Raw genomic sequence first — 19,466 nt, forward strand, 5'->3', positions numbered from 1 at the left:
CTACTTTATGCAGAGACTCAACAACCAAAAAAAATAAAAAACCTCTAGAAGACATAAAGAATTAGAATGCACTTGCAATCTACTGAGAAATTTTCCTTGAAAGAGGCATAGATAGTCTATCCTTTCTCAGTAAATATACTTCGGGATAGATCATTTTTAGTGTGATTCTTTTATTTTTCTTATCTGTGTGTGTGTGTAATTTTTAATGAAATAAAAACAACTTGTGGGGGCTGAAATTTTGACTGAGTAGAGGCAGATAAGTTCTGCAGAATACATAATTCTTTCTTGAGTGGTCCACCAGGTTCTGAGTTTCTTGAAGCCAGGATTATGTCTGATACTTCTTGTTATCACCAGTGCCTGGTACAATACATGTAGAAAGTTGGCCTCAACAATTGCTTGTTGAATTGAATTTACCTGAGTTTCCAGAAGTGGAGAGATCACCAAACAGAGGGAAAGGGGAACTGAATTTACTTCAAGGAAGATTTTTTTTTTTTACTGGATTTTTCTAATCTTGTCCTCCTACTTACCAGAAATACCCTCAAGGAGATGAAATTATACTGATAGCCCTTTGGCAAATGGGTCTAGGGACCCTCACCTTAAAGGTGCTGCCTTTTGAAGTATCAGTATTGTGATAAGCCCAAAGCGATGACATTCTAGGTGTCCTCATTGACAGTCTTTCCCATCAAGTCAATATGCATTTTAAACATGGCTTTCTATGGAAAGTACTTTTAACTAAAGGAAAAATTATAATGATAGGCAGAGATGTCTTGGGTGGGGCGTATTTTGGTGTCAGGTGGTGCTTCAGAATAGGAGTCAGAGAAACTAAAGTTAATGACTTGGCAGAGAGACCGAGAGACCCCCAGGAGATAAGCTGGGGTGGGAGGAGAGCTGCTTGGGAGTCACCACCAAGGTGACAACATGGAACTCCAAAAAGCATTCTGACCTAATGACCTATTTTGTGCCGGGCTGGGAGTGCTGTAGATTACAACACAAGTGGGAATGGCAAAGTCCTGTGAGTGCAAAGCACCCTGTATCTCTGTTCCGTTACTTGAGAACTGCTTGTACTTTAACCAGATAATTGGATTAACAGCAGCACTTGCTCCGTCACAGGAAGCATGGCTATTTTCTCAGAGTAACACGGCACTAGTCTTGGAACTTAGCCAAATTCACTACCCTCAGAAGGAGCGGGAGCCTGACGCAGCTGACAAGAGAAGTCCAGCCAGGAGGGCAAAGAACAGCGCCCTCGGGTAAAGCAATCCGTGTCTGGGAGATCTGGTGTTTGGTGGCAACCTCCACTCACCAATCAGCCTGGGTTTCAGGGACAGGCTCTTGGGCCTCAAGGAGAAAACAGGCAAATGCCAGACAACGCTCCAGTGCCAGGAAAAGTATTGGTGGTTAGCCTGAAACAGTACTGCGCGGAGCTTGTGGTCTTGACATAAGTATAAATAGCGCCCCCTTTCACCCTCAACAAGGTCCTGCCTAGAACAATAAATTATGCCATTCTTGATATGAAATGCTTCGAATACCAGGAAATTCCAGAATACCAGGAAAACAACTTTTGCAACAGGAAGCAAGGCAGAGGCCATCTTTATAAATTGGAGCAAAAGGAACAGCGGCCCAGGACCACCTCGGAAGGGGGTGCTAAGCAGGCTGCTCCTGCATTTGCTGGGAATCTCAGAGTTGATACTAACCACATCCATGTCAGAGTAGCAATAAGGGTCTGTGTTCTGGTTCACAGTGACCCCTACCATCCTTTGAAATGCAGGGGTGTATAGGCTTCCTCTGTGTGTTTCTATTGGGAGCCTCATAGTTGAGAATGGCTGCTGTTTACTTAGCATATTAAGCGGTGTTAACTATCCCTGAAGAAGAGAAAGTTCTGCCCTGGGTGTTCTTTCCAAACATATGGGCAAGAGACTGCTACATAGTGCAGATTGCAAGTTGCTTATAACCTAACTGGAAAGTTAAATAGGTAAGTGTTTTAAATAGTCTAAGACAGCAACAGAAGTTATCGCCCCGCAGGACTTAGTTAATACTCAAACCAATTGTCTTAGCAGTAATTTGTATGACAGTTCAGACAGAGAGTAACCACTTCAGTTTGGGAAGACGAAAGAAAATTTATGAAGGAAGGGGGACTTGAAGGACTTCCCATTTATTAAGTACTTATTACTTATGGCTCATTGTCACATGTGGATTCTGATTTCTCAGAACCACCCTATGAAACAGGTATTAGTATCCACAGTCTACAAAGGAGGAAACTGAGGTTCAGAGGGTTTAAGCAACTCATCCTAAGTCACTAAGTCAGGAAACAGCAGAGAGGGCTTAAACCCATATGTATCTGTAAAGAAAAAAGCCACACTCCCGTGTGTCTCCCCGACTCTCAATACTCTTTGACAGTACTGTCTCACTTCTTTTTATTTTTTAATGTATCTTTATTGTTGAAAGTATTACAGATGTCCCCCTTTTCCTCCCAACCCCAATACTGTCTCACTTCTGATACCAGATGTCTGGATTTCCACACACAGAGCAATTCTGGGATACCAGCTGAGTGTCGGAGATAGCATCAGATCCACAGGCTAAGGGCTGTCCAACAACAAAAGTAAAACAATTTAGTAACCAATTTGATGTCCTTTATTCTGAGGGAAATGATCTAAGGGCGGGAAAGTATGGTGCCTCACAAGCAGAGGAGCACTCTTCCCAAGGGATATTTGGGCAACAGGTGAGTTTTATACAATGTTAGAAGAAGCAACATGGAAACAGGGCATGATTGGCTTGAAGGTCGAGATTTCCTTGCAAGGATAGCAGGTCAATCAGGAAATAAGAAAAAAATAGTTGACTTAAGTTGATTGACTGAGGTTGCATATCTAACCTCATTTAGAACAAGGAAATCAATACAGAGCCTGGGCAGTTGGGGATTGCCTGGCTGGATATACTGTGATTCTGGTCAAGCAGGCGTATACAGGGACTCGAAAGTTATCTAAGCTTTGGTTTGCTGATGTGACACTCAGGCAGGAGTGGCTCCATCTTGGGCCTAGACATTTATTTCAACAAGGCTCAGCCCAACAAGACTGAATCCCTGACACTCGCGTGCACACACACACACACACACACACACACGCCACAAGTCCAGGTTGCCACCTGTGCTTCCGACTGACCAACTATAAATTGGAGATTCCCACTACCACCTCCTTAGGTTTGAATAATTTACCAGAGCGGCTCACAAAACTCAGGAAAACAGTATTTACTAGATTACTGGTTTATTATAAGAAGATAAGATTCAGGAAGAGCCAGATGGAAGAATGCATAGAACAAGGTATGTTGGAAGGGGCTCAAAGCTTCCATGCCCTCTCTGGGTATGCCATTCTCCCAGCGCCTTCATGTGATGATCATCCCTGAAGTTCTCCAAAACCTGTCCTTTTGGTGTTTTATGGAGGCTTCATTACATTGGCAGGATTGGTTAAATCATTGGCCATTGGTGATTGATTCAACCTCCAGCCCCTCTCCCCTTCCTGGAGGTTTAGGATCCTGAAAGTCCCATCCTTCTAATCATGGTTGGTTGCCCAGGCAACCAACCCTCATCCTTAGAGGTTTTCCAAAAGTCACCTTACTAACATAAACTGAGGTGTGGTTGAAAGGGGATTGTTATGAATAACAAGACATTCGATTTACCTTTATGTCTCTGGAGCTGTTTCAGGATCCCAGGATAAAAGACCAAATACTATAAAAAAAAAAAAGCTCCCAGTGATCTTATCACTTAAGAAATTCCAAGAGTTTTAGGAGTTCTGTGAAATAGAAATAGGGATAAAGACCAAATACATATTTTTTATAAATAACAATATCACAGTATCTTATTTCAAAGTTCCTATTTTTTTCCACCAGGAGAGTCACAAAATACAATCAAAGGCCTCCAGTCAGGCTGAACAGTGTGAACAAGTGCAGGGAGACCTAATGATGGAAGGAATGTTTGGAGGTCTGCAGGCAGCTGGATCTGACAGGAGTAGAGATTTCAGGAAAGTGGAAGGGTGATATTCCACCAATAAAGTTAAGGAAGAAGTACTTAAAAGGCCTTTAAAAAGTAAGGACTTTGTTTAAAAAGGCCTTAAATAGTAATCCAAAGAGTAGTGGGGAGTTATTTATGTTTGGGCCTGGCTCTCCATTTCTGGAGCCCAAGATGGGGCATGGAGCTCAGGGTCCTGGGTTGTCCACTCATGATGCAAGGACTGTGTCAATGTATCTGCTATCACAAGAGAAACCAGCCTAAACTGGACAGGATAAATAAACTGCAAACTAGAAAAGCAAACAAGAGACACTAGTGTCGTGTAGTGCAAAGAATAAGGACTTTAGAGTCAGTTGAGTTTAAATCTTGGCTTTCCCACTCACTATAATCATGACCTTGGCTTGTCACTTACTATGTCTCAGATTGTTTCTTCATTTGTGAAATGTACCTATTTTACCATAGACTTTGTGGTTGATTCCGTCAAATTCTTTTCATCTCAGCTGATCCATCTAAGCCAATCATAAGAATCCCATTCTCCTTGCAAATGATAGGGCCAGGGATGGCTAAGAAGATATGAAGAAAGATGCTATGGACTGAACTGTGTCTCCACAAAATTCGTATGTTGAAGCCCCAACCCCCAATGGTATTTGTATTTAGAGATAGGGCCTTTGGAAGGTAATTAGTGTTACATGAGGTCATGAGGGTGGGGCCCTCATGATGGAATTAGTGTTCTTATGAGAAGAAACACCAGAGACCTTGTGAACTCTGTTCTCTTTCTCTCTCACTCTCTCTCCCCCCCTCCTTTTCCTCTCCCTCTCTCCCTCTAATGTGAGGACACAGAGAGCAGTTAGCCATCTACAAGGAAGAGAAGTATTCACCAGAACCCCACCATGCTGGCACTCCGATCATGGACTTCCAGCCTCCAGGCTGTGAGAAAAAAACATTTATTTTGTTAAACCACCAGTCTATGGTATTTAGCTATGGCAGCCGGAGATAACTAATACAAAGGATTTAAAGGAGGCTTCTGGGAAACTTTTTCCATGCTCTGCTAAACAAATCACAGGAAGTTTCTCACTCCATACGTCAAAAAGCACATAAATAGCCCCAACTGCCTCCAGCACCCATTCCACACCACCAGGGAAATCAGCTTTAGAACACAGCTGACATATAGAATTGAACAGCATTGCAGGGAAATGGAGCCAGAATCCTGATCAAATTATGCCTGAAGCCAATACTACTTTTGAACTTCCTGTTGTATGAGCCAGTACAATTTCTTATTGTTCAAACAGGTTTGAGTCAGGTTTCTGTTACTTGCAGATTACAGCAACCTAGGGCCACTGTGAGGATAATTAAAGTAAATCAAATAATGAAAGGACCTTACTCCAGTGCATGGTATAGACCAATGATAGTTATTATTATTTTAAGCAGGAAACTAATTTGTAAGTCTCTCAATATAATGGTCATGACTGAGAGATCTATACGGATTTAGAGAAATTTCCTATCAGTGAGTAAAGGTTATGATGAGCAGAACCAGTCTCTGAAAAACAATGAAGACTGGAATAAACCCATAGAGAACTGGCCTGGGATTTGCCCCTGGCAAAGCAGATTTAGATTCTAATTGACAGCGATGAAACCAGCAGAAGAAACAAAGCAGAACTACGTCAATGTTGAGAGCCGCAGTCTCCTTCCTAATTTCCGTTTTTCAGTTGGGAGTTTTCCTATGGACCTAGCAAATCAAGCAGCCATCTCTGCTCTAGAAACGTCCTTACGTCTTGTCTTTTCCCTTATTAGAGCTCCCATTTATGAGTTTCTCTGGAATGCGCTCTTATATAAACTCTACTTCTCCAGTTCAAATGTTTATACTACTTAACAAGTAAAAATAGTAAAATTGAAGCAGCTCATTTAGTTCTTTGTCAGTTGCACTTTTCTTTAGATTCAAATGGATTAATTACATATTTTAAGCAAAGCAATAAAAACATCTGAAAATCATTCCAAAACCACAGTGTTTACTTGATGGTGAGCAGTTTCTAAACAAAACCAACGTAGTCAGGAAGATAGTCTCTCTAGGCCACTGAACAGCTCTTCCTTGAATTGTTGTAGCTGGTAATTAAGCTGGTATACATGGTATGATTGTTAATGTTTTCTATTTTTATCAGTTGCTCTTCATTCTGAAAACTATTCAGTCCTTGAACTACTTGTAAAATCATTTCCTGGTTTTTAAGAAGCATGTAAGTCATTAAATTAACTCTTGTGATCCTACAGCAAAAAGTAAGGGATGTGCAAGGTTTGACTGCAAGGATGTTCATTGCAGTATTATTTATAATAGCAAAAAATAAAATAACCAAATGTTCAATAATAGGGAACTGGTTAAATCAATTATGGTACAGTGCATAAAATGCCATTAAAATATATAATAAAATTATATAAATGTTTATTGATGTGTACAAATAAATAATATGAACCAATAAAATATTTTACATAATTATACATATTAACATGGAAAGATACTTCTCAGTGGTAATAACCAACAGAGACCGTGGTGCCTATTGAAATGCAGATATACTAGGCAAGTGGCCCTGTGTTAGACAGAGAATTGAGACAGTCCTTCCAGAATATGCAGCAGCCTCTGGCAAAGTGTGATGGAATCTGTAAGTCAGTGATAGTGCCCAATGGGAACAGCCTCTTTTGTAAGCATATGTGGAATACCTCATGATAGCCCCAGAAATACCTATGGTCACACTGGGAGAGGGGAGAGGAAGTCCTGCATCAGTGATTGTAGGGCTGAGGATCCATGAAATTGAAATGATGATTGTTAATAGATTTCCATGTGTTCTATAAACAGATAAAGCCTTGGAACACTGGCTCATTTTTACTTTTCCCATAAATAATATTTTTCACTACATAACAATAGATGACATATTTATACATCTTAAGCAAATATTCTTAACTACTTTCAAATAATTTAGAAGGCTTTGTTTACTTATAAAATTATGTTGACATTAATATTAACAATTTAATTTCCCAAGAACTCCCTATATCCCTGCATTTTATGTTAGTTATGTAGATGGATGAGGGAAAGTTTCCTTCTAAGCAGAGCTCATTTTTAAATTAATGGGAAATGTGAAGTAACTCTGTTGACTAGTTCCAAGGAACTTCCACTTGCCGCTTAAACTCTCATCATGTTCCTACCATGTTTAAGACCTTATGCTAGCTGTTAGGACTACAAGGTTGAATGAGATCAGGTCCCTAATTGGGGAGACAGACAAGACAATCAATTAATATATTTTTAGTTAACCCTTGACAGTAATGATTCTAAAACCAGAACATCTAATATGAAATGAACAATAAGTCAATACCAATACAAGTAAGGGCAAATAAATTAATTTGCTAATTGTTCTCTGCTGCTGACATAATCTCCTGTTAAACCTTTACCTCAACTATATTCCAGAATAGATCATTTTCCTTAAGTAATTCTTTGGGCTAAAAGCAGAATTGTGGATTCTTGAGTGCTATTGGGGAAAATCAGTCTGCAAAATTTTCAAAGTTCATAAGTGCTTCATATATCTTGCTTGTTCAACCAGTTCATCCAGTTGAATTATTAAAAGAGCAATGTTTGGATCACTGCCCAACATCAACTACTTCCTTCCTCATTATATAGCAGCCAAATGGTTGAAAAACTGACAACAGCTGGAGGGATATGCCCCACCCTGATCAACCCACCCCCTTCCCCAATTATTACTTCAGGATCCCAGGCCTAAATTATTTAGACTACTCTTATTTCAAGAATGGATATGACTTAATTCAGTCCAATGAGGGAAGTTTGTTGAGGATTTTTGGAAGTATCATCACTTTCAATATCTCACGACCATTCAGTCCCCAAACAATCCCATGCCCTGGAAAGCCTACCATCAAGAAATAGGTTGCTGAATAAATGTAGCCTTTAGCAGAGGATTTTGTGCTTGTGCTCACCACAGAGATGACCAAAGAGGACTTCGAATAAAGGAGATTACCCCAGAGGACAGCACTAGGGTCAATTAGGGCAATAAAAAGGCAATCCTCTCAGGGGCATAGCTTCAAACTCGTTGACCAAGTTTCTCTGCATGGCAGAGAGCTCCTGCTATTCCTGTCCAACAGGATATGATGTTTTGAACTGTGTGTTGTTACCCAACCTCCCATTTTCCGACATTTTAATCGGTTCTTTAAATATTGGGGTGTTGTGAGTGATTTATCATTCAGACATAGGCCCCCTAAGGAACTATAGCTAGAGTTGATAAAGATAATAACACAATGTGCAGATTGCTGAACTTGGCACTGATACCACAATTGGATGTCTTTGGGTTGACTCCTGGGTGAATGCATCTCAAATTAAAGGGGTCATGCATGAAAATGTATGTAGTGGATGCTGTAGTGCACCAGTCAGATCTCCCCTCCACAGCCAAGGCATTCATTCCTGCCAGCTGCCAAGAGTGATGTCTGCTAGTGGCTCATGGCCACTAGAAATTGTCCTACCTCTGAATTACACTTGTCCTCAGGGGAAGACTGCATCCAAAATTACAGGAAGGCAGGGATGTAGAGTACTACCCAATAACTTTCCTGCACCTAAATTCCTATCTCAGAGTCTATGTCTTGGGAATTCAACCTAAGATAATAATTGATAATAATAATAATGTCAGAAAATACTTAAGAGGGTTTATCCTATACAACCCACTCTTCAAAGTGCTTCACACATATTAACTCATTTAATTCTCACAATCCTATGTGGTAGGTGCCATTACTAACCTTGTTTTACAGATGAAGCAAATGAAGTACAGAGAGGTTAAGTAAGCTATGCAAGTTCACACAGCTGGTAAATGCCAAAGCTGGGGTCTAAGCCTAGGCATTTTGTTTTGAGAGTTCTGTGCTCTTAAGTGTGCTGCCCCTCAGCCACTTGCATAGTACTTACTATGTGCCAACCATCTCCAAACCTAGTACCACTGCTGAGAAATACAAGGTCAAGAAAAATAGCAAGTTGCTACAGAAGCAGATGCATCCCAGATAAAATTTGGCTCAGGTTGCCCATGGCCAAGAGGATCACTCACTGCAGGAGCTCCTTGGCTTATTCCAGGCCTCCCTGGCTATCTTAGAAGGGGCAGTCATCAGTCAAATCAAGTAAAGACTTCTCAGTGCAGACAAAAGCTCCAGTGCCTTCTTGAAGCAAAGAATGTGGCAGGGGTCACTGCTGCTAAGGATAAGAAGACTCAGAGGAAAGCCAAGAATCTGAAAAATCTCAGGCAGCCTGGCTCCACAGCAATGCTGTTCATCCTATACCCACTGCTTCTCAGCAGGGAGAGGGAAGGGCGTGCGTAAAGATGCTAGCAAGCCCAAAGGGAAGGACCAGAGCGGGCTCCGGCATCTGGCCCACCCCCACACGTAACAGCAGCCGTGTTCTTCAGGAAAGTGACCCTGATGAATCTCCATCCTGCTTTCCAGATATTAGTTCAAGAACTCAGGCCTCAACTCAGTACCTGACATTGCCCTAGTCACAGGAATTGTAGCAAGAATTAAGGGCCATGAACATGTGTTGGGAACACTAGGAAAGTTTCCTTGAACCCATAGGTGGCAGTTATCTCACCTCTTCCCTAAAGAAGGAGGTGGGCATGAAGGAGACAAAATAAAAGGAAATGGTGCTGTGACCCACGCATGAAGTCAGCCCAGAAGCCCACACTGCCTCTGGGTTACAGCGGCACGAGTCAGTCAGCCTCCTTACCGGTGAGGTTCAATCAGTGTGAGTTCAATTGTCTGGTAGCAGCTGACAGCAGGGGCATCTCCAGACTTCACTCACACCGCCTCCCCTCTAGACCTATCGACGTTCTTGTGAGACAGGCAATTGGAAAAATGCTTAGAGCATTTTTTAAAAATTTATTTATTGACTTAGAGAGAGAGAGAGGAAGGGAGGGAGGGAGGGGGAGAGAGAGAGAAACATCAATTTGTTGTTCCACTTATTTATGCATTCAGTGATTGACTCCTGTATGTGTCCTGACTGGGGATTGAACCCATAATCTTATTGTATCAGGAGGATGCTCAGCCAACTGAGCTACCCAGCCAGGGCTAGAGCATTTATTTTTTATAAATCATCAGTTCAGATTCTTTTGGTTATAAGTGACAAGCACCAACTTTAGCTATCTTAAGCAAAAGAGAGAACTTTTTGGAAAATCAGGACTTTTCACAGAATCCAAGGACAGAGTCCCACAGGGGCTCAGGGATAAACCAAAGCCCGAAACACTGTACAGAACCCAAGGTTCCCCATTCTCTATATGACCCTGTGCTTCTACCTTTTCCTCGCTGGCAAAAGGCTGTCTCTGCTCTGCAATCCACTATGAAGAGCATGACTACACATAGGTTCTGAATTTTACATGTTACAGCTAATGCAGAGAGAAACTGGTTCATTTTCTCTTCCTCCCTCCCTCCCTTTCTCTCTCCTCTATCTTTTGAAATCTCTCTGTCCTGATTTCAAAATTCCTAGGAACAGACTTCTCAGCCCCGCTCAGGCCAGGTAGCCACCCTTGAACTAATGAACAGTAGCTGGTGGCTGGGGGAGGGGTATTAGGTGCAAAGTCACTTCTAGGAGAGAATCCTTCCTGCTGAACCGAAAGGACTGAGTGGGTGGGGAGCACAAGAAACAGGAAAGAAGCTCCCAGCAATATTCTATGAACAACAATGGAGGGGAATACAAGAAAATGAAGGCAGTTTTACCAGGGTTAGGGGGTCATTTGTAAACTTTTTCCTTTCAATGTTGTAATTTTAGAACAGAATATAGAGTGCAGGCCTTGGAAACTGAAACTGTGGTGTCATGCAGACCCAGCTCCACCACTTAGATGCCACATTGCCTAGTGCCAGTTATTTAACTTCAAAGGGGGCTAAAAATGCCAGTCCCAGAGTTTAGGATGAACATGAGTTAACATATGTAATGCACTTTGCACTTTACAGGCACATAGTAAGTGCCTTGTAAGTAGTAGCTAATGTTATTTATGAATTTTCTTTAACTGGCTAAAATACCATTTCAACACAAACAGAAAGTGGAAAAGGAGGGGAAGTTTCTACTGCTTTGTCTGAATTAAGCCATAAATCATTGGCACGGTGAGAAATGGTCTTTGCTGGGGACTGTGGGTGAGACTGAGCTGGGCGGCTTCCTCTAACCATGGAGGTCAGTGGTTCATGAGATATGAAGTCTGCAGCCCTGCATTGCTGTATTGATTAACTGTGAAGACATTTTTTTTTTCCTACGGGGGATTTGACAATAGCAGAACCATTAGCAGCATCTCTTTGAGAGCCATCTGGCATTGATTTTTCCACTGTTTCCTGAAGGAGAAATCTCCAGAGCCTGAAAGTGAAAGAAACAGTGATTCTTCTCTTACCTCTGCAACTGCTGACATAGAATCACCTGATTTTTCTATATTCACTTGGACACAGAGGCAAGCTAGAAAGAGGGCACCACTATGGCATAGAGAGGCCGTTATTTCCATGTTAGGCCTTCTATGTGCCAGGGGCACAGTGGTTCAGTTTAAAATTTTTGTTCGGCTTTTGTTCCTGTAAGTTTTATGTTTGGAGTAGAATTAACCCACAGTTCATGTTAATTTTATATTACTCTAACATAAAAATTGTTTAATTTAAAGCCTGTTTGTCCTTTGTATTGCAAATCACTCTTAATAACTTCAGTTTTTGACGAACCTTTTGGCTATTCATTCTCATTTGGCAATGGAGTTCCAGAAAATTCTCTGAAACAAATTTAATAAAGTAGTGTTATCATTAAAATTGTCATTAAATCATTTGAGTTTGTTAATTTATATATTATGGCAAGCAATTATAATTATAAAGAAATGTCATTGTAAATATAAGGAATATTTACAAATATTTACAAATGTCATTCAATATTTAATTATAAATATAAGGAAATAAAAAATAGCAATCGTAAATATAAACAAAGGTTAAATATAAGCAAACTTAGAGTCACTTATTTTTCAAGGGGAATCATCTTTGATTAGGCTCATATGTTTTAAAAATTTAATAGCTTCAAATTTGACAAGCTGTATTTATGTGTATCTGATCACAATGTTGTTCACTTCGCCTACACTGACATTTTAATAGTAACCAGTTTAATATATTGGAAGGGAAGCCAGTTTCATATTGGGATCAATAGAAGAAAATAGGCCAATACAATTCATTAGAGCTATATACATACACTAATACACAATTGTGGCATGTTCTTAACACACTAGAGCCAATCACCCAGTGCCTTGAAGAAGCATTTATGGAGTTAAGTTACTTCTCTTTGTATGATTTTTTAATATATATACTCTTGAATAATGTGCTTTTAATAAACTTTCATTGCCAGTGATGAGATATTGCTTTGGAATACTACACTGAAGTTGGAGAAATGTTACACTTTTAATAATCCCAGTTGAAGTCTTAAAATTAATAAACTAATTCCAGTGTCCATTGATCCATAACATCTCTTCCTTTAACATCTGTTGCTAATGTAAAGGGTCAGAGAGTGACCCCACCCAGCCATCACCCCATCTAACCTGGCTGGGCACCAGTTGTGAGAAGGCTTTGTATGCTTCATATGGCATCTGCAGAATTGCCACACAGCATGTCATCATCCCATCTGGCCCATGGGTGTGCACCTTCTTTTGTCTGTGGCCCATAATTCCTACATGGACCATGTCTCTGTGCTCTGTCCCACTTTTCCTATTGCTTATACAAAGGACCAAAAGACCAAATATAAATGGGGAGGGGAGTAGGGAAGGAAGGAGAGGAACACAAGCACTGCACAAAAAAGAATGTTCTCCAGCACTTTCTTAAAGACAGTTGTTGCTTATTTCAACACCTGAAGACACCATTGCTCTTTCACCTGGTTCGGCTGATATGGATTTTGATATAATGTCAAAAGATGATACCCACACTCTTACTGCTATCCTATTTAAGAGGAGAAATTGATCTCTTGGTTTGAAGCACAGGAGAATAGCTCTTAGCACTAATTTCACAGAAATTTTTGCATAAAACCCATACACTAGTTGTTGACACTCCAGATCACTGGAATTTAACCTCTACCATAATTTCTTTGTGTCTACTTTTCAACTGACCTATATTTCAAATTGTGAGGGCATAGGCTAGAAATTAATGGTGTGTTAGGCCTATTTATATGCTTGAGTTATCCATCTGTAAAATGGGACCAATAAAGTTTATATCTGCTTTATTCCAAGAACATCTTATTATTTATTTATTATCTATATTATTTTATAATGGCAGCATAGAAAGCAATTACGTCTTTGTAATTGAAGCCTAAAGCATTGTCATTCTTCTGTAATGAAAGATAGCTAGTTGTGTAGATTATAGAAGAATGTCCAATGGTAAACTATCTATATAATTGCTATGCAAAAATCACACAAAAACTTATCTTTGTATGTAATTAATCTTGGACTACTTTGTTATACTGCTTCTTGTTTTGTTTGAAACTACTATTTAAGTCATTTATTGTTACTTGCCTTTTCATCATTTATCATCTTACCTCCTCAAATAGATATCTCTTATAAATAGACCAGTGCTTTCCAAATGACTTAATTTTTCTTTCAAATGTGTCAGTTTGAAGTGTTGAGGAATGCAATGCAAATACTTTCACCTCGTTGGGAAGCAATTTACTTGCCTGAAAAATGAGAGAACTGGGTCAGATGCCCTCTATGATCCTTTCCCATTCTAAGCATGCCATGGTTTCATGTTCATTGAAATAGAACAGCCCAAATGTGAATTTGGTTCAAACATTACCCAGTTGTGCTACCCACTGAGTTATCCTGTAGTGAGACAGCATGGTTTGAGGATATGCCATAATGTGACTATCCACAGTTGCAGTAAACTGCAATGATCAGAATGTCATAAGGACAGCTGCCCCTGATATGCTATCTGGGAAAACTAGTAACAGGCAGCAGTGAGACTGGCTAGAAGGGAAACTGAGGACAATACTCCAGTTTGAAAACCCAATCATGCTGAAACCAGGGCAGAACATCCAGGTCCTTGACTGGCTTACTCAGCTGAACTCACCCATAAGTCTCGCTTTCAGCAGAACGTGATGAAGTCCTTCATTTGTGATGATGTCTTTCTCCCTTTAAGAAGAGAATAGTGCCTCATTTTATCATCATTTGAGACTGTGGAGGTGTGCTAAACACTATTCAAGATCACACCTTGGGTGTTCGTGTTTCTGTAGAATACCATGAATATTACTCTCAATTGCTTTATAGAAAGGTATTTTTTAAATTGTCTTTGTAAATTCAGAAATATATATGTTTCTGTACCAGGGTAATGCCATCCAGTATTGAGAAGGCATGGTCAAGGTTGAGGACAGATTACATTAGGAATGAATGTAAGTAATTCTCTTCTGTCACCTGACATGTTTGCTGTTGTCAAAGTAACCTGAAGGATCTGCTGTTTGCTCACCATGTAGAACCATATTTCTCAAAAAATGGTCCATTGATTCCTGCATCAGAACCAGCTAGGGGACTATTAAAAATGCAGCTTCTATAGCTCACTCCTGGCTCACTTAATTGAAATATTTTGAAATAGAGGCCATTTTAATAAGCTCCTCAGATGATTCTGATGCTAGTTAAAGTTTGACAACCCTTAACATAAGCAAAGTGACTTGTCAAAATTGCAGGTACAGCCATGTAACTCTTTTACCTGAGATAGGCCAGTAAGCCAGGACAAGTGGAATAGAAAAACTGAGACAGATAGCTGAACAAACGAGCAGAGCAATTTACAACAGATACAGAAGGTCACCTCCCTAGAGATAATATTTAGGCCTCAGTTGTATTTCAGCTCCAGACCCAGGAAAGAGGCAGAACTGAGTGGGCAACACCAGGACCAGCTGCAATAACTGATGACACCCTGCCCTGACACTGACCAATCAGTGAAGACCACGACCCTGAAGGAGCACACCTAGAATACTGATGAATATTCTGTTGAAACCCTCCCCTGAGACCTCCCCTAAGATTCCAGAGAGAAATAAAAGCCTCAAGAAAAGGGCCCAGCATATACTCTCTTTCCCAGGAGTACCCCCTTTTGTGATAAAACCCCCATGCCCCATCCCCGCCTTCTTACCCCACAGACACGCATCTTCTAAAACTCTAAGGGGCCCCAAGAGGCTTGCAACCAGGGCAGCAATGGGCAGTGGCAGTTCATCCTGGGCAAACCGTGTGAACCTGTCCCCAAGGCCCCCTCTCTCTGACTTAGTGAGCCAAAGCAGACCAGCCTAGACTCATTTCTCTCACCTCTTTCTTATTTCACTGTCCCCAGCTTTAACAAATGTCCTCTAAAATTCACCTGGACTTGTGTTGTGAACTTTTTCCTGCACAAAGTCAAGAACCCACGCACTACCAGCTGGCCCTAGGCAGACCAGCCAAGGGCCAGGTCCCCTTCCGGGTAACATACTTAAACTCTTAATTGGCTCCACAAAGCCACAGAAAAAAGTTGAAATGTTTTACCTGTCAAAATGCAGCTTCCTTGACCTTGCCTCTGTCTAGGTTCCCAATTTATTTGCTCTTCACCACCTGCTGCATGCTTTAAAATTCTGAAATAAGGAACTGTTTGTAGACTCTCCTAACAGAGCACACTACTTCTTCCCTCCTGATCTGTGCTCACTGAGTCTCCTCACCTGGCATGTTCCAGCTTTCTTTCATTCCAGTTTTGCTCTATCTGAAATGTTCTTTCTTTCCCTTCCCTTTCTTTACATCCCCCCAGCCTAAGTCAGCACAGTGCTCTTTCTCTGCGTAGATCTCTAACATCGGTCTTATCATACTGAACTATAAATGTAGTTCATCTTACATGCTAGGCCATGAAAGGCCTTGAAAACAAATGATAACTATGTGAGTGAGTTTGGCTGCAAGAACTCAACTCCTAATAAATGAATCAAGAAAAAAGAAAGTATTGGTAAGAAGCTGCATAGCCAGGAGATAAAAAAGGAAGTGTATCAACTATACTTAGGAAGGACAGACACCAGAGAAGCCGCAGATCACAGCAGCAGGAACTCCTACTCACACCAGGGGTGGGCAATAGGGAGTAAAAGTACACACTATGATTGGCAGCCCCATCAAAGTCAAGTGAGATGCTGAACGGACAATTCCCTAAGGAAGAATGTGTGGTGCTGTTACTGAAGAAGAAAAGGAGATGCTTGGTAGACAAAAACAACAGCTGTCCACTCCATCGAGTCTGGCTCCTGACTAAGCCCCCGATGTCGAGTGAGGAGTTTGACACATAGTAGGCTGTCATTGGATGTTTGCCGAATGCATAAAGTCAGAGAGAGAACTAACACTTATTTAACACTACCTGCTAGGTGATGAGCAAGGGTTTCAACGTTATTGCATTCGACCTCCCACAACAGTTCTACAGATAAACATTATCTGTGTTTTCCAAATGAGGAACCTAAGGCCAAGGAAGTAACTTGCCAAAGTCACTCAGCAAGAGAAAGAGCTAGGATCTTGAACAGGTACTGCACTGCCTCCCCACAGTGAGAAATATATAATGATTTTTCTCTATAAGAAATATATCATTGATTTTTGTTTTCTTGAATAACATTCCTTTTTAGTTAACAGTATCCTTTTTTAAAAAAAATATATCTTTATTGATTTCAGAGAGAGGAATGGAGAGGGAGAGAGAGATAGAAACATCAGTGAGAGAGAGTCATTGATCAGCTGCCTCCTGCACACTCCTGCTGGGGATCAAGCCCAAAACCCGAGCATGTGCCCAGATGGGGAATCGAACCTTGATCCTCTGGATCATAGGTAGATGCTCAACCGCTGAGCCATGCTGGCTGGGTTAGTTAACAGTATCTTAAAAATACCTCCATGTTATGTCAAAATAGAGGAAGGCATAGTGGTTAAGTTCACAGTCAATGAGATCCAGACCCTCAGCCCTGCTTTTCACTATAAATGTGATCCGAGGCAAGTTTTTAACTTATTTCCACCTCTGTTTCTCTGGAAAATCAGGATGACAACAGTAATTACCCATATCATTGAGTTGTTATGAGGATTAAATTAGTTAACACATATAAAGCTCTTAGACTAATATCTGATATATAGTTAAGTGCTATAAAATGTTTGCTTCTTTTTTGCCTTCCACAATGTGTATGTGCCATAATATATTTAATTGTTCCTCTGCAAATGGAAATTTTGCTCTTTGCAAATTTGGGGTATTGCAATGTTTCAAAGAACATTCCCGTTTATGCCTACTGTGTACATGTTTACCCACACATTGGTTTAAGAATTAGAATTGTTGAGTTAAAAGGTGTATGTCTGTTAAAATTATTAATTTTTATCCATTGCAGTGAATATACACAGTGCAAAGTGGGCAAAAGATCACGCAGTAAGTGCTTTTCCACTCCAGTTCCCCAGCAGCTAGATTCCATCCCTAGAGGCAACAACACTGAATCATTTTGTGTTTATTTTCAAGGCTATTAATATGCATATACAGTACACATGTGTATATTTATACATATATATACATATGCACATACACATATGCCTGTAGGCATGTATATGGGTTCTTAAAACATGTAAATGATAGTATACAATACACACAGTTGTTCTCCTAATGCTCTTTTCCCACTTAGTATTATTTGTTGGAGAGCTTTCTCTGAGGGTATGTATTGAGTTGTCTTTCTTTTTAATGACTGCAGAGTATTCCATTGTAAAGATGTACCATAAAGTATTTAATCAGTCTGTTATTGGTGGGCATTTAAACTGTTTCTAATATTTTCCTATTACAAACAATACTTTAATAAATACCCATATGTCATTACACTTATGTGCATTTTCAAAATGAAATACTGCAAATAGGTCTAAAAATGGCGAGCTGCACTTTTTTAATGATGTTTTATCTATTTGTTGAATAAGTTTACTACACTTTTAGAAAACATTTCCCTATTATGGACATTTAGGTTTTCTCTAAGTTTTGGGTACTAAATATAAACTTCCAAGAATATAGGAATGTCTTTCTCATACTTTAAACACTAATTGAAATTGTAAATGCATTTCTTTTCAAGGAAGTAAATAAAGTATGAATTTTTCTGGCAATTGTCCTCTCCTTTTGGTTTACTGAGAGATACATTAGCCTTCTTGATACCAGAGATATTGATTTATACTAATCTGTACTTCTGATGCCCTTCAGGGCCCAGGGTCTGGATTGTGAATTTATTTTCTGGCTGACAACTATAATCATCCTCTTCATCATTATTGCCAGCTTTATAAGTTTATTAAGAGCCTTATAATATCAGATGCTTAATTTTTATCTATCCTCCCAGGTCTCATTTTCCTGCACTGTTTTCTTTAATTTTGTTTTACTTTTTTCTAAGATTCTTAGCACTTCTCATCTCTTTACAAGTACCTTAGTGAAAAGCACATGGATTTTAAAATAAAAAATTTATTTATTTATTTATTTTTAAAAAATGTATCTTTATTGATTTCAGAGAGGAAAGGAGGTGGAGAGAGAGAGATAGAAATATCAATGATGAGAGAGTCATTGATCGGCTGCAGCCCGCAACCCGGGCATGTGCCCTGACCGGGAACCGAACCCCGATCACCTGGATCCTAGGTCGACGCTCAACCGCTGAGCCATGCCCGGCTGGGCTAAAATAAAAGATTTAAAATTAAAACATAATTCTGCCACTTATTGGCTAGGTGGCCTTTTGCTAAGTTAAATTTTCTGAGACTATCAAGTGGGAACAATGATATCTATCTTGTGAGATTATCACTGAGTTACATATATAAATATATGTATCGTCTCCTACATGCCAGGTACTTTACATGTGTTATCTCTAACTTTTGGAGTAGCCACAGCAGGATAAATTGGAAGGCAAATAGAGAAGACTCTGAAAGAATCAAGGAGATAGTATGAGACAGATGTGGTATAGAAAGTCACCAAACTAAGACCTGAAATTTGAGTTGAAGGAAGTTGAGAATGATGCGTGTTGATGGAGGTGTTCAGGCAAAGCAAAAAAAAAAAAAAAAGTCAGGTATAAAGGCCCTGAAGACAGAAAGAACTCAGTACACTCAATGAATTAAAAGACTCAGAGAAATTTAAAACCATGTAGAATAAGGGAGAGAGTGATTGCAGATGGAGCCAAATATGGTTATTTTGGGAGACCCTATTGTTGGCCTATCCAACTGCCTTATTCTTTTCTTTCTTGGTAAAAAGAACCCCAAATTATATTGTTCAGCTAACGGAAAGGTCAAGACCTATGGGGTAAATTATGAGTTTAAGCCAATCAGAGTATCCTCTTTGTCTTTTGTTAATGACTGTTTAAGAATGGCCATGAGTCCAATCTGGATCAATAAGATGTAAGGGGAAGTCAGTAGAAGGAGGCCTCTAGGAAACATTTTCCTTTTACTTAAGAGAAGAGAGACCTAGGAAAAGGAAACCTTTCCTTTCCTTTCTTTTTTGGAGATTGTTG

Source organism: Miniopterus natalensis, chromosome 7 (assembly GCF_054644295.1).
Source record: "Miniopterus natalensis isolate mMinNat1 chromosome 7, mMinNat1.hap1, whole genome shotgun sequence".
NCBI classification, from domain to species: domain Eukaryota; kingdom Metazoa; phylum Chordata; class Mammalia; order Chiroptera; family Miniopteridae; genus Miniopterus; species Miniopterus natalensis.